The 15,334-nt window shown below is 45.4% G+C and overlaps 1 long non-coding RNA gene across 1 annotated transcript in view; it reads left to right on the top strand.

The window, feature by feature from the left end:
- LOC119954467 overlaps window positions 1-15,334 on the top strand; it is a 100,258-nt gene that overhangs the window by 32,929 nt on the left and 51,995 nt on the right. The gene's annotated exons all lie outside the window — the stretch shown is intronic.

Genomic DNA, 15,334 nt, shown 5'->3' with positions numbered 1-15,334 from the left:
AACAAATTCAGTCAGGAGTACAACGGGTTGAGCTTATGAGAGACTGGCAACCTGCACGGAGGAACCACTCGCCATAGCTGGAACCATGGTGACCTAGGTGATCTACGGCACCAATCTGTACGGCTGCCGTTGATTGTGGTAAAAGGACGTGGCCCTAGTCTGTGAGGCCGCGATTGGCTGCAAAGACTTTGCCTAGATTGGCAGCGGGTTTTTCAGCTGGGTGCAGGAGTCCTCTCTGAGGTGTTGGGGAAATACCCGAAAATTTTCCAAATCGGGCTGGGGAAAATCAAGGCTAAAATACATGGAGACACTGAAGCGCAGCCTAAATATTTTGGGCCCCTTCAGTCCTCAATGCGCTACTAGTGAAGGTTGAAGCAGAGCTCGACCGGCAAGAGGGCCTCGGCATCAGCCGGTGAAATTCGCTGATTAGGCAGCACCGGTAGTTCCCATCCTTAAACCGGAAAAAACGGTTTGATTTTGCGGCGACAATTAATTCACAGTGAATAGGGCCTCCCGATTGGATAGACATTCGGTGCCGCGAATCAAAGATTTGTATGCAAAATTGACTGGAGATCATTCGTTAACAAAGCTTGATATGAGTAATGCATATCTCCAACTGGAATTGAACCCTGAGTCCAGACAATACATGACCATAAATACCCACAGGGGCCTTTATGAGTTGACAAGATTGTCCTTCGGCATGTCGTCAGCTTGCGCCATTTCTCAGCGTGTCATGGATAACATTCTGAGGGGACTACCACGTGCTGCGGTTTATTTGGATGACATATTGGTCACGGGTACGACAGAGCGAACACTTGAGCAACCTGGACGAGGTGCTTCGCTGTTTTTCAGAGATGAGCATCTGCCTCCAAAGAGAGAAGTGCGTCTTCCTCGTCAGGGAGGTTATTCACAGGATCCCGTGTAGACCAGGATGGACTACACCCAGTGGAAGAGAAGGTGCAAGCAATTCAACAGGCCCCCCGCGCTGGAGAACACGACTGAGCTGTGTTCGTTTCTGGGCCTCATGAATTATTATGGAAAACTCATTCCTGGACTCGCAACCTTGCTAGCTCCACTGCATGTCCTACTGAGGAAAAAAAACCAGCCATGTGGCTGGAGTGCGCCACAGGACAAGGCGTTTACTCAGGTAAAAAAGCAGTTGACATATCTGGCCTGGTAACGCACTATGATCCCACTAAACCGCTGGTAGTCTCGTGCGATGCCTCACCGTACGCCATTGGCGTCATATTGCATATGGCATGGACGATGGTAGAGAATGGCCAATTGTATTAGCCGCCAGAGCACTGGCGAGAGAAACTATGCGTAAATTGGAAAAGATGGATTTGCCGTAGTTTTTGTACTCACAACATTCCATCAATACTTGTCTGGATGTCGTTTTACGATAATAATAACAATAATCTTTATTATTGTCACAAGTAGGCGTACATTAACGCTGCAGTGAAGTTACTGTGAAAAGCCCCTAGTCGCCAACTACGCTGCCTTTTGGGGAACACTGAGGGAGAATTCAGAATGTCCAATTCACCTAACGAGCACTTCTTTCGGGACTTGTGGGAAGAAACTGGAGCACCCGGAGGAATCCCACGCAGACACGGGGAGAACATGCAGACTCCGCACAGTCAATGACCCAAGCTGGGAATCGAACCTGGGACCCTGGTGCTGTGAAGCAACAGTGCTACCCCACTGTGCTATCCTGCCGCCCCGTACTGACGGACCACAAACTATTGTGGGGAGTCTTCAAGGAGGACAAGGCTATCCCACCCATCACATCAACTCGTATCCAGGGATGGGGCCTCTTGTGTGTGGCGTATGAATATGTTTCAGCACCGACTGGGCACACAGATTGCGAACGCAGATACATTGATTAAACTTCCTCTGCCGGCATGACCACCGACTCCACCCAGAGCCGAATAAGCCGCAGCCCCATTGTACCTCATGGATACGTTGCCGGTCACGACAGCACAAATACTTGAGTGGACGCAAACAGATCTTTTATTTTCTGAGGTCCGCCATATCGTGCCAGACAGTGGTCAGCACCAGAAACCTCCCAATGAATTAAAGGCTTTTTCGACCAAGATATCAGAGTTCATCTTCGATGATAGCATCCTTCCAAGGGGAACTCACATAAGGGTCAGGACTTTATACTGCAAGACCTGCATAACAAGCACCCAGGCGTATCAAAAATTAAAATGCTTGCCCAAAATGATGTCTGGTGGTCATTCCCAGTTTGACCCTGGCGCGTAATTACAGAAGCCTGTCTACAGTTTAAATCCCTAGTCCCTTTCGATTTCCTTGTGTGTCTTTCCCCCTCAGCCACCCCTTTCCTCGCCCCCCCCCCTCCCCCTTTCCTTTTCATCTATGAACAGATCCTGGAACAAATTGGTGAGCTTCTTCCACATCCTGTTGAAGCCTTCTTCCAACCTTCGGATGGCAAATTTTAGTTTCTCCGAGTTCAGGAATTTCGCCAGGTCGGATAGCCAGTCTGCAGCCTTGGGTAATGCTGCTGATCGGCAGCCGAGCAGGATTGTTCAGCGGGAGTTTAGGGAGGCAAAGGCTAGGGCGTTGGCCCCCCCATCCCCAGGAAGAGTTCTGAGACCTCGAAGACAGCCACTTTTGGGCATGGATCCACCCTCACTCCCAGAACCCTCGACATGGCCTCAGAAAATTTCTCCAGTACCCGGCAGGTCTGGGACAAGCGCGGAACATGTGGGCGTGGGTGGCCGGGCCTCCCTGGCACCACTCACATTTTTCCTCCACCTCCGGAAAGAATCTATTCATTTATGTTCTGGTGAGGTGTGCTCTGTGCACCACCTTTAGCTGCCTTAGGATCAGCCCTGCGCATGTGGAGCTGGAGTCCTCCCCCTATTTCCAGGCCTAGCTCCTCCTCCCATTTTTTCCTTGTCTCGTCTGGGGGGAGTGAGCTTCCTCCGACAGTCGCCCTTATGGGCCCCCACAGTTTCCCTCCCTTAGGTCGCCTGCATCCAGCAGTTCTTCAACTAATGAATGTCTTAGTATCTGGGGGTACATCATTGTTTCCTTATAGAGGAGGCTTTTGACCTGTGTTTGTCTTAGTTCATTTCCTTTTGGCAATTAGAACTTCTCCGTGAGTTACCCTAGTGTCGCTACTTTGTCGTCTGTGTCCCCTTGTCCTGTCTCCACCTTTTGAAGGTGGCATCCATTATTGCACGAGTAAACCTGTGGTTGTTGCAGATGGTGGACATTTTGGTTATGCTGAAGTATTGCATCATCTGGTACACACCCGAGCGTGGCCACTACCTCTGGGCTTCTTGAGTGCTTGCTCGGGGTGGGGGGGAGATGGGAGTGCGGTTGTGACTAGGTTTGGAGGGACGTCCCTATGCAGGAACTCGGATCCATCTTCATCCATTCTTCTCCCGGTTCCTTGACCCATCTCCTCACTCTTCCTGCTGAGGCTGCCCAGTGATAGAACTGTAGGCTTGGGAAGGCCAGGCCTCCCATGTTTCTTTTCCTTGTCAGACCTTAGAACATAGAACATAGAACATAGAACGATACAGCGCAGTACAGGCCCTTTGGCCCACGATGTTGCACCGACATGGAAAGTGAAAAACTAAAGGCCATCTAACCTACACTATGCCATTATCATCCATATGCTTATCCAATAAACTTTTAAATGCCCTCAATGCTGGCGAGTTCACTACTGTTGCAGGTAGGGCATTCCACGGCCTCACCACTCTTTGCGTAAAAAACCTACCTCTGACCTCTGTCCTATATCTATTACCCCTCAATTTAAGGCTATATCCCCTCGTGCTAGCCACCTCCATCAGCGGGAGAAGGCTCTCACTGTCCACCCTATCTAACCCTCTGATCATTTTGTATGCCTCTATTAAGTCACCTCTTAATCTTCTTCTCTCTAACGAAAACAACCTCAAGTCCATCAGCCTTTCCTCATAAGATTTTCCCTCCATACTTATTTTGTATCCTCGGGTTCTGCCCCCCCCCCCCCCCCCCCCCCCCCCCCCCATCCCCCATCCCCCATGCACACACACAAACGCCATAATTAGTTTGTCTGCTGCGTTGAAGGTGTTGGGGATATGGATCGGGAGTGATCTGAACAGGAACAGGAACCTGGGTAGGATGTTCATTTTGATCATCTGCACTCTCCCCGCCAGGGAGAGTGGGTCCCACCTCTGCAGGTCCCATTTGAATTCCTCCACCAGACCCGTCAGGTTCCATTTGTGGATCCGGGCCCAGTCATGGGCTAATTAGATCCCCAGGTCGCGGAATTTGGTCTGGGCTTGTGAGAACGGCAGTCCTTCCAGCTCTGCCCCTCCCCCATGCGGTATCACTGGGAAGATCTCACTTTTGCTCAGTTTAAGTCTGTAATGCAAGACTGCTCCGACCTCCTTTAAGGGTTTCATTACCCCTTGCATGCTGGAACAGATAATCAATGTGGAGTGAAACTCTGCTTTCTACCCTTCACTGTTCTGAGGACAATCGCCTGTGGCACCATTGCCAGAGCAAACAGTGGCGGTCGGCTGGTGCCTCTGTGCAGCTGGAAGTATTCAGAACTGGTGGTGTTTGTCCGTACGCTCGCCATGGGAACGCTTTACAGTAGTTTCACCCAGGAAGTGAATCCTGGCCAATACACTTGCTGTCCTAATGACTGAAAGTAAACTTGCTTCATAGTCAGAACCTGCACACAATACTATTTGTATCTGGCTATATTGTTGCTGCAAGCAAGAAAATAAATGACACAGGCCTTCAAGTGAAGTAGCCTACTTACATACAGACAGAGATAAAGGGGAAAGAGGAGAGACACAGATCAAATAAGCAGATCCGAACTCTGGTTTCTGGCCCCATGACACTGCAGTGCGCACACTTAATCACCAAGACAAGGATGGGACCAAATAATGACAGCAATCTTTTGTCAAAAGAAAAAAAAAAAATCTTATCTGTTCCTTTGATACCCATCAACTGGAGATGAGGTGAAATAATTCTTTGGAGAAGCTGATTTTTCTACATCATCACCCTTCAATAACAGGCAATCAACTTTATTGTCTACTGTGGCCAGCAGTGATTCAGTTGAAAGAGCAGAATACCGGGCCGTAACTGCAATGTTTTGTTATAAAACTTTATGTCAACCCCTGCCTTTACTCTATTACCGCTTTCCTTATTGTTGAAGAACTCTATCAAGGCAACAGTTTTGATACAATCTGCCGACAACCTCGTCAGGAAACACTGGCATTGTGAAATACAATGGTACGCAGACGGTCCAGAAGGCCCGTGGTTTTGCGATTGGTCTACATTAAGTTAACTGGTGAACTGAAGCCTCAGAACGCCTCCAGGAGCTCAGTCAAGCTTGCCATGAAAGCGATGGAAAATCGAGTTGTGCATGTGTGTGTGTGTATGCGAATGTACATGTGCATGTGTGTGCCTGCGTACAAGTCACACGTGTGCACTCCACAAACTTTGTTCTTTAGCCCCCAACTCACCCTCTGTCCCTCTCCCTGTGAGGTAGCAGTGCTAACCACTGTGCCACCGTTCCGGCCTTGTCAAGGAAAGGATATGGTTTCATTTTAGTGTTTGATTGGGCCTCAATTGTTTACACTGATTTCCACACAGTTTTTATGCTCGTCAGTCATTGAGATTTTTCCCAAAATACTTGGTGGAATTTGCCATCAAGGAAATTGGCATAAATGCCAGCATGCCTTGCTGGATTAAGCCATTTCAATGGCTTTTCAGCCAATGTCTACATGTCAAATAACTCTGATCAACTAAATGCCAAGAAATGACTTCAATCATTGTGCTTTCTATTAATTGCAGGACTGTAAGTCACATATTTTGATGCCATGAATTTCAGACTACATCTGAATATTTGGCCCTGCAATATCAGATCCCTGTTATGATATTTATCGCAAATGTTAATTCCTCGGTATTTCCAATTGATAATTGCTTAGTCAGTTACGTATTCACATCAATCCCAGTTCAAAGAGAAACTACCTTCAGCTACGGCTGCCAACACCGAGAATTTGCGTTGACGTAGCACCTGGAACATGAAAAATATCTCAAGGCACGTCAGAGGATCATTATCAAACAAACTTTGACATCAAGCCGCACCAAGGGGTGGGATTTTCCAGCCCTTCCTGCCAGTGGATTTTCCAGTCCCATCAAGGTTGACCCCCCTGCGGTTGGCTTCCTGGCAGCGAGGGGAGCAAGCCATGCAAAAGCCCGTAGGCCTTGGTGGCACCGGAAGACCCCGCTGGCGGCCAATGGTGCACCACATCGGCCGCATGGAATGCCACTGCGGGGGGCTGGGGGGTGGGGGGACGAGGGGGGTGCAGAAAGTCCCAGCCAAGGAAATGTTAAGGTAGATGAGCAAAAGATTGATCAAAGTGCGAGAAGCACTTTAGAGAAGGGAAGCAAGAAAACGAGGAAACGCCAATGTTTAAGGCCTGAGCTGCTGACAGCATGGCCGCCAATGGTGGAGTGGCTAAAACTAATTCATATTTTATTCAAAATGTGGCTGAACAGATTCTAAAGTGAAGGCAAACACAATGACCTTTATTTAGCCGTCTGCATGCACAAATGTCATATATACAGTCGTTAGTAACCTGTAACTGACAAGAGACGATGCTTACACGTTTAGAATTCACTTCAGTTATTCTATCACATTATACAGATCGAAATAACAAGAAACAAATTGGAATTTCAAGTGTTGTGTTGACAGTAATTTAGTTCATGCCTTTTCATTAAATGTGACTTGAAATGGCTAACTACAAAGCAGCCTGCAGATCACTATCTGTAATAATGTTGAATAACAAGTCGATCAAATGCAGAATTGACTTGAACACTTATCGCAGTTTGTGCAGCACAAAATAAAAGTCACGTACTCATATCAGCGCTTTGCAGTCCTTATTTACTAATATGTCTAAAAATGAAGGGCACAGTTGTAATTCTGTGTAAAACAGGAACTGCCAGAACAGACAACTAGGAGCAGCTGTTAATGCAATGTCATGATGTTGGCAGAGATTCCGATAATGTGGATGGATGGGCGTTGGCAATCGGATTGGACAGAAGATGGATAGCTCATTTTTGGCACAGGGCACTCCACCAGGAAGGGGCATAATTGAAGTTAACGTGTGCAATGAAGTGAGCATGAAATAGCAATTCCGCGGAATTAAGGGAAAAAAAGATCGAGGCACATAGGGAGTGTAATCGCAAGAGTGAGATTATGAGCAAGAGCGAGTGTTGAACAGGGCTCACAGTGATCGTTCTTTGTATGTCGGCACCATAGAGCTGATAGGTGGTGAAACCTGATGGAAAGCGAACTGACAGGCCCTGTCAGTTTCCTTTATGAAGTGCTTTTATTACAATCGTGCTTGAAATTACATTATGCAAATATTGGCATATGAGAGCTTTAATATGATCACATAAAATTCCATTGCCCGCCATTATAATGGAGAGCCAGTGACCTGCGTATTTTGCTCCACCTGTTAAAATAGCAGACGTAGAAATTTACAATGAATAATTAAACATTTGCCCGTGAGTGTTCACCCAGCATAATTCTGAGGTCAAAGTCTCACATTTCAGGGGCTTCATTTTTCATTTAAATCATGAAAGGAGAATACTTGCATAGCTTTTGACTCCGTTCCAGATGAAGTGTGGGGCAATTCAGCGTTGCAGTGGAAGGAAAGCAGAGTCAGAACAACATTTAGTCAACAAAAACCCGTCATTAAGGGGGGAGAATTTCCTCCGAATCCTAGGGCGGTATCCCAGTGGAATGAGATACCTTTACTTTTGGTCTTTGGCCACCTGTTTGACAGCTCGGCATCAGTTCCTTGAGATAACTGAAATAGAGCCGATTAAGCATAGCTGGACATTTAAATGAGACAATAATGATGCAGTAACATCATACGCTCACTTCTTAGTAATCAATGCCTCAGTTAAGCTGTAGGCTAATCAATACCATTTAAAATGTGAATCTAGTGATACCAGACACAGAACGAAAGGTGGAAGTGAATTGTAATGCCATTATGTTTTTCTTTCAGTGATGGCCGGCTGTCTAGGGTCTCTGACATTTGACCCCTTCCAGATTCTGAAGGAAGCAGATAATAATAATAGCTTATTGTCACAAGTAATTACTGTGAAAAGCCCCGAGTCACCACATTCCGGCACCTGTTCGGGGAGGCCAGTGCGGGATTTGAACCCGCGCTGCTGGCATTGTTCTACATTACAAGCCAGCTGTTTAGCCCACCGTGCTGAACCAGCTCCTAGTATTCCATTGGAAATACTCCTCCACTTTAAATCCCTTGAAGGTAGAAATTGAGACATTAGAGATTAAACAGAGGCTGGACAGACACAATGGGAGTTTTAAATGGCAGTGAATGTCACTGGCAAGACCAGCATTTGTTATTCATCCCTAATTATTAATGCTATATTAATTTGTTGTTAAGGTTAAGGATAAACAGATGGAGTGTAATTTGTTGTTCTACCCAAAAGAGCATATAAAACGGAACTCCACCGTATGCTGATGGTCTTCCGCAACTGGTGTGCATCATCACCCCGGGGAACAACATCTTAGTTTAGATAATTGAGCTTCCTTTGAAGTTTTGATTTTTGTTATAATGCCCCACCAGGGCACATCCTTAACTTAATTTGTTTGTTTTATTGATTTGTTCTTTTTCAAAGAGGTAATTTTTTATGGGTCAGGCTTTAGAAAAGTCCTAAGTATATCATGGAGTTCACCTGACCTACAACTGTTTATTGATTTTGGTTATGATGAGCACAAGAGCCTGCCTTTCAGATGTTATTCAACAGAGGTCTTAAGCGGTTTTAATCAAAAAAACAAGCTTTATTCTCTGAATGTAGTTAACATTTGTATAAACACACACAGTAAACATTTTTATCAACTACAAACATAAAGACCCCACACAGCTACAATAATCTATGTATAACCCTTAACGAATTCCCCCTTTAACTGTTCCAATTCAGTAGCAAAATCCAAAACCAGAAACTCCTTGTCAAAGGTGTGGCCCAGCACACAACACTTTTACTGGTATAAGACTTGTCATTGATACTCTGTTCCCCTTTTAAAACAGCAGGTTTGCATTCCTTCCAGAAAGAAATGATCTCTGTGAAATTATCAAGTAGTCTTTAACAGTTTTTAAAATGAAGATAGAGAAATGCGTCTTTCAACCTGTGCAGTCCAAAACCAGTCCAAAAGCTCAAAGCAAAGTAAAACCTCACAGAGCCACAGCCCAGCTTCACACACACAATGACATCACTGAAGCCATGTGATAGGACAAAAGCATTTCTTAAAGGGACACTCACATGACAGAATTCTGAAGGCTTAATTTGTTCAGCTGGGAGAGTATTAGACTAAAGATCCCTGGTTAAAACCTAGGTTTCAGCAGCCCTGTCCTGGATTGAACCTTTACAATTTTTGTTACTCTTAGATCAATGTCTTCACCTTCTGTAACATGGCGAAGAACCATTGATTTACTCAGAGCTTTTTTTTCTCCCTGAATGCGACTGATCAGTTTTGAAAAAATGCCTGTCTTCTTCTTGAAAGTTTTGTAGCCTTAATTCTTTTGGCCATTAAAAGCTGCAGGTGGTTAAGGATATTTTTCCACATGATTGCCTGCTCCTGATTTGTGGTTATGCCCACACCCAGGGACCCTTGGAGGTGGAGCATGCAGTGCCTGCCAGTATGCTTCCAGCCTTCTGTAATCAGTGGGTGACACCAGCTGGAACATCTCCCTCCAAGATGCTATTTCAATATAATTTTGATGAGTTTCCTTGATTTTTTTTTGATACAGAGCCCCTTTAAGGGTATCCCAATTGGTTTATTCATTAACTTGTCTTTTCACTTGCTCAAATGAGTATAAAAAGGAACTGCTGGGAGGTGATGTTGTCTGAGATATGTAACGCTGCGTTCTGTGAATAAACCTACTACCTAGAAAATGATCTGCGCCTATGTTCTAACTTCACCATCTGGCTTGGATCTATGTAACGCTAATTGCCCTTGAGAAGGAGGTGGTGAGCTACCTTCTTGAACCACTGCTGTGTATCTGGTGTTGTTAGGCAGGGAGGGAGTTTCAGGATTTTGATCCAGTGACAGTGAAGGAACGGTAATATACTTCTGAAGCAGGATGCTGTGTGGCTTGGAGGAGAATTTGCAGATGGCGAGTTCCCATGTATCTGCTTCCAGATGGTAAAAGTCCCAGGTTTGACTCTGACAAAGAAGACTTGGTGAGTTGGTTGGTGAGACAATGGCATCGAGTTGCCGATAGCCACACTTCTAATAAAGATAGTATGTTGTTCCCCTCTTCAGCTGAGCCAGCAGCAGAAATTGCAGGGAATGATGCTCAAAGAGAAGCCATTGATGTGCTATGCTAAAGGCGGTGACCTGTGTACGGCCAATGGCCATAAAGGTCACCACTGTCCTGTTCTTGAGCCCTGACCTTTCACTTTTTATCTGCACCGTTATGCTACTTGTGATCATGTGAGAGTATGTTGTGTTGTATAATAAGTATGCATCTTAATTCCCAATAGTTATCATTGATTTGAATGGTGATATCACATTTGTTTGAGACATGTTAGTTATTGTGTACCTATAACAATGAGACTTGGCAGTCAAGGTTAGTAAAAAAAAGCAAGAATTGAATATAATTACGGTATGTTGTATATAAATAGCATGTATTGTCGGGTAATTTCAAGGCTGCATTCTCAAACTGAACATACTGTCAGCTGCACATGTCTTAGTGGATAGCACTCTTCTTCTCGACTCAGAAGGTTGTGGGTTCAAATCCCACTGCAGGACATGGTCACAAGAATTCAGGGTGATGGTTGAGTGGAGGTGCTTTGTCAGAAGTGCTATCTTTTGGATCAGCCGTTAAACAAAGGCCCTGTGCCACCTCGGATTGAGTTGCAAGATCCCATGGCATTATTTTGAACAACAGCAGGGAAGTTATCCCCTGGCTTCCTGGCAAATACTTATCCATCAATCAACATCATAAAATAACAGGATTATCTGTCATTATCGCACTACAGTTTGTGGTTGTGAATGGTGCATTTTATATGCATTTTTTTAAAATGCCAGCTGTAAACCTAATCTTGCCTGCTATGCTCGGAGACATCCCCTCATAATTTGATTACTGCCTGGCAATTATTTCTCATAACTTAGCACTTACTGTTTGAATTTATTACTCTGTATAATTGCAGCAATTTTCCAACTTGCACGAGGGAGCCTTGCTCAATAGGAGAACATACCGGACATTCAAGTCGAAAATTGTACATACTTACGTGGGCTAAAGTGCCGAATCAATTCAGAAAAGTGGCGTCATGTTACGTTTTACCAGCAAGTTCTGAGTTTGTACACACTCTCAGAAACATTACCTCACTTAAAAAAGTTTAATCATTGCCAATATTGAACAATTGCAGGAGAAAATCTTGAGAGAAACGCATTCCAGTGCACAACCTTTCGGAAAAGCAAATTTCACTTCAGTGAAAATTGAACAATAATTTTATTGGAACGCCATAATACTTACATTTGTTGGACACAGTGTTATTCAGACTTCGTCACTTGTTCATTTCTTTATTTTAAATTTGGAGCACCCAATTCATTTTTTCCAATTAAGGGACAATTTAGCGTGGCCAATCCACCTACCCTGCACATCTTTGGGTCGTGGGGGCGAAACCCACGCAAACACGGGGAGAATGTGTAAACTCCACACAGACAGTGACCCAGAGCCAGGATTGAACCTGAGGCCTCGGCGAACCTGAAGCAGCAGCGCTAACCACTGTGCCACTGTGCTGCCCTTTACTTCTTTCCTCCACCAAGCTCCGACACCCCCATCATTTTCTCTTCCTGAAGTGGGGCACTGTTAAAGCACATAACCCAAATTGACCTTTTTAGGCACGTTCTATAACCTATGATATCCTGATCTGTACACAATGTCCTTGATTTCTTTTTTGTTGACGGTATTTATGTTGCAGTTTTCAAGTTCTTTTTTTACAGTAGTCACATCAAAACAAAGGAAAAGGAGTAAAACAAACATCGGCAAAAATGCAAAACAGGTACTAAGTCATTCCAACACAGGGACCAATAAGACTGAATGAGTTGGAGACAACATCCCCAATAAGTTCCTCCCATGAATACAAGATTCGTCTGCATCAGGCAAAATACAGCCAACAGAGAGTTACATGATTCCCATAACTTGAGAACAGAAATAACAGAGGAATCAAAATCTCCAAGAACCCCTGAGCTACGGGGGAATTACATTGACACCCACAATGCAATCAAACTCCCTTCCAAGCCCATAGCAGAGCAGGCAACCATCATTATCCCACAAGACAACAAGGAGAGCACCGAGTACTACATGTCCAAAGAGCTGTCAGGCCTCTGATCTCAAACCCAGGGTCTCCCATAGAAAATTAAGAAAAGAGTAAAGAATAAGAAACAAATAGACATCAAGGTCCTAGATACCAAACTCCACCCACTGGGTCTGAGGTCCAAGGGAAGAACAGGCCATCAGACCAGCGAACAACAGCACATCCTCTCAAGAGGGCACCAGAATAGTTATGAGGCCCAAGGCCAAGAAGTTAAACAGCCGGAAGGGGGACCCCCGCCCAAGCGAGAAGGGGGGCTGACCGGGCAACCCCGAAAGACGGGGAGGGGCGAGTCACCTTGGGAGGCAGGGCCAGCCCACCACACCCCACCCAGCACCACAGAACCCACCCCGATAACCAGGACCACGCAAGAATAAAGGATAGGGATACCACAAAACCACTTGTCCAGAAAGTCCGCTCATTTCATCCTGGCACTGAGACCCACCATCTTAACATCCCCACAAGTGCTCAGGAGAAAACCAGGTATAAAATGAGGGACTCAACGGGAGCCATACCCCCAGGGGGGTCTCAGAAAAAAAAAAGACAAGGGAAGGAACGGGACGATGGGAACTATTTATTTGGAGAATAGAGCTGTCTGGGTTACTGCCCAAGGGATGTGAAAATGGAGCCTAACAACTGAACGTCCTTGCTTTGTGAGAGTGCAGCAACTTGAGCCACATTCTAGTTTGGCATTGGCAGGAATCAGGCTCATCCCATTTCAGTGCCTGGGCCTGATTTGCCGTTTTTCCAGACAAAATGACCATGCAGCATTTTTGGGTTGTTGCATTATTTAATCAGACCATGACTGACCTACACCTCAATTCCATTCACTTGGCTACGTTCTATATCCTATGATATCCTGACCTGTACACAATGTGTAAACAATCCCTAATATAGTCAGTGCAGCAAAGCAGCTGGTTATGCTTTTCTCAAAATGTTGCATTTAAAATAAAATACATACAATATTCCTGGGGTCATTTCTTGATTAATACTGTTCCAACAGCATATTTTTTCTGCATTGCTCAACTCTTTTTTTTCTGGTCTAACTTCTTTGTTTCTTGCGCAGACCATGCAGACTGGGTTTTTCTGAAACAGTCCATCACCATTTTTGGAGGGTGAGATTGTGAGGGTGACGATTCTCAGTGGCTAGTTGGTGCAGGTAATTGGCTGTCTAATACTGAGAATGCATTTCGAATTTGGCTGTTTAATTCGCTCAAAGGTCGCCCTTGTACCCTGTAAGTTAGTATTTACCCTGCCAACCTTGCTGTTACCCACAGCACAAGTGATGGCTTACTGACAAAAGTGGCAAGATTATAAAATAAATATGGATAAGAAGGGTTTATCTGGCTGATCTTAACTAAAACCACTGGACCTGATGTCTTCACAATTTTCACAGCATCTACTTATCCTGGAAACAATTCAAAGGTGTGATCTTGAGCTCGCCCTTCACACTAGAAATCCCGCAAGAATCGGAAAAGCGATTCTTGCCGTAGAGACCGCGGTGATTTCCCCCACTTCTTTCCGACGACATCTTGTGATTCATGCCCAAATAAGGCGCGAACCTCATTGTAATACATTTAAATGGGTTTACATGTTATTAGAGGCGCCATCGCCAAATCACCTCCCCTCGCTAAATATTCATACCTCGCCGTCGTTACAACAGATTTGGCCAGATGTGAGGCAGTCGAGGGGCTGCCTCCGATGGGGGGGAGGGGTATGCAAGTTCCCCCAGGGAGGGTAGAGGGTCATGCCTGCCAACACAGCTTGGTACCACTATGCCAACCTGACAGTGCCAACCTGTGCCAGGGCAGAGTGCCAGGAGCACAGCCGAGTGAGAGCCCCTTGTGGGAGGGTGGGCATTGTTGTGTGGTGTGGGGGTGAGGGAAAGTGCTGGCTATACTTCCACAGCATTGATGGGATTGTTGAATGATGGCAGTGGATGTGGGCGGGGGGGTGGTGTTGAGTGAGCTGAACACGATCCAGGATTGCTGGCGAGTGGGGAGGGGGAGGGAGTGGAATGGCAGCAAAGATTTTCGGGGGGGGCGGCTGTCATGCATTTATCGAGTAACATGAATTTAACAAGACATAATAGTTTGTGGCCTGTCTAACGACAGGTAGACATATGCCTCGTGACAGCAGTAGCTAGTATTCAAAAGGCCGGATGAGATGTGTTTCTCCCAGTGATGAGATTAGAAGACCACCATCAGTGGTGCATGAGAGGGAGGGATCACCTGATACCTCCGTGATGTGGGCTGGGGGCTGTTGGGCTGCAGTGTTGATCAGGGCACCCTTTAAAGACTGCTCCCCAATATTTTTGTAGCCGGGTGCCATTTCTATGATACCCCGTCCCACCAGAGTGATGGAGCGAACCACGGCCACCTGTTTTTTTTCTGTCCAAGAGGCTCAAGGTTTGGTGAGATAGCTGGTTTGTGCCACTGGAGAGTTTCATGCCAGTTTTCAGTTTGAGCCAGGTGCTTTGCCAAATTCTGCTAAGATTCTGCCCTATGACCCACTTGCAATGGTTCACCTCGAATTAGTGCCCCATATTGGCCTATTCTAATTATTTACTGCTTTATATGTAAATAGCTCCACATGGTCTCCTCTCAATGGTCTTCATTGCCCAGGTTTCTCCACCTTAACATTATTCTAGCACCAGAGCTGTATGGCTTTACTTTTCTTTGTCACCTCCTAAGCTTGAATGGCTTCTTTGTATCTTGGTAACCAAATGTATTGGCACATTATTCAATATAAGGTCTCACCAGAATAGCAGTTTGAACACTGTGTCTTGACTGATTACATAATACAGTTTGATTTGTTGGAAACTGCTCCATAAAGTAAATTAACACAAATGGCAAGCACACAAATCTAGATCTTGTTTGACTTCACACTGGTCAACTCGATGCATGTAGAATATGTTCATTTTTATTTTCCAAAATACCGTACCTTA

This window comes from Scyliorhinus canicula, chromosome 19 (genome assembly GCF_902713615.1).
Source record: "Scyliorhinus canicula chromosome 19, sScyCan1.1, whole genome shotgun sequence".
Lineage (NCBI taxonomy): Eukaryota > Metazoa > Chordata > Chondrichthyes > Carcharhiniformes > Scyliorhinidae > Scyliorhinus > Scyliorhinus canicula.
The sequence above is the reverse complement of the archived record's forward strand: the minus strand, read 5'-3'. Positions and strand labels throughout refer to the sequence as shown.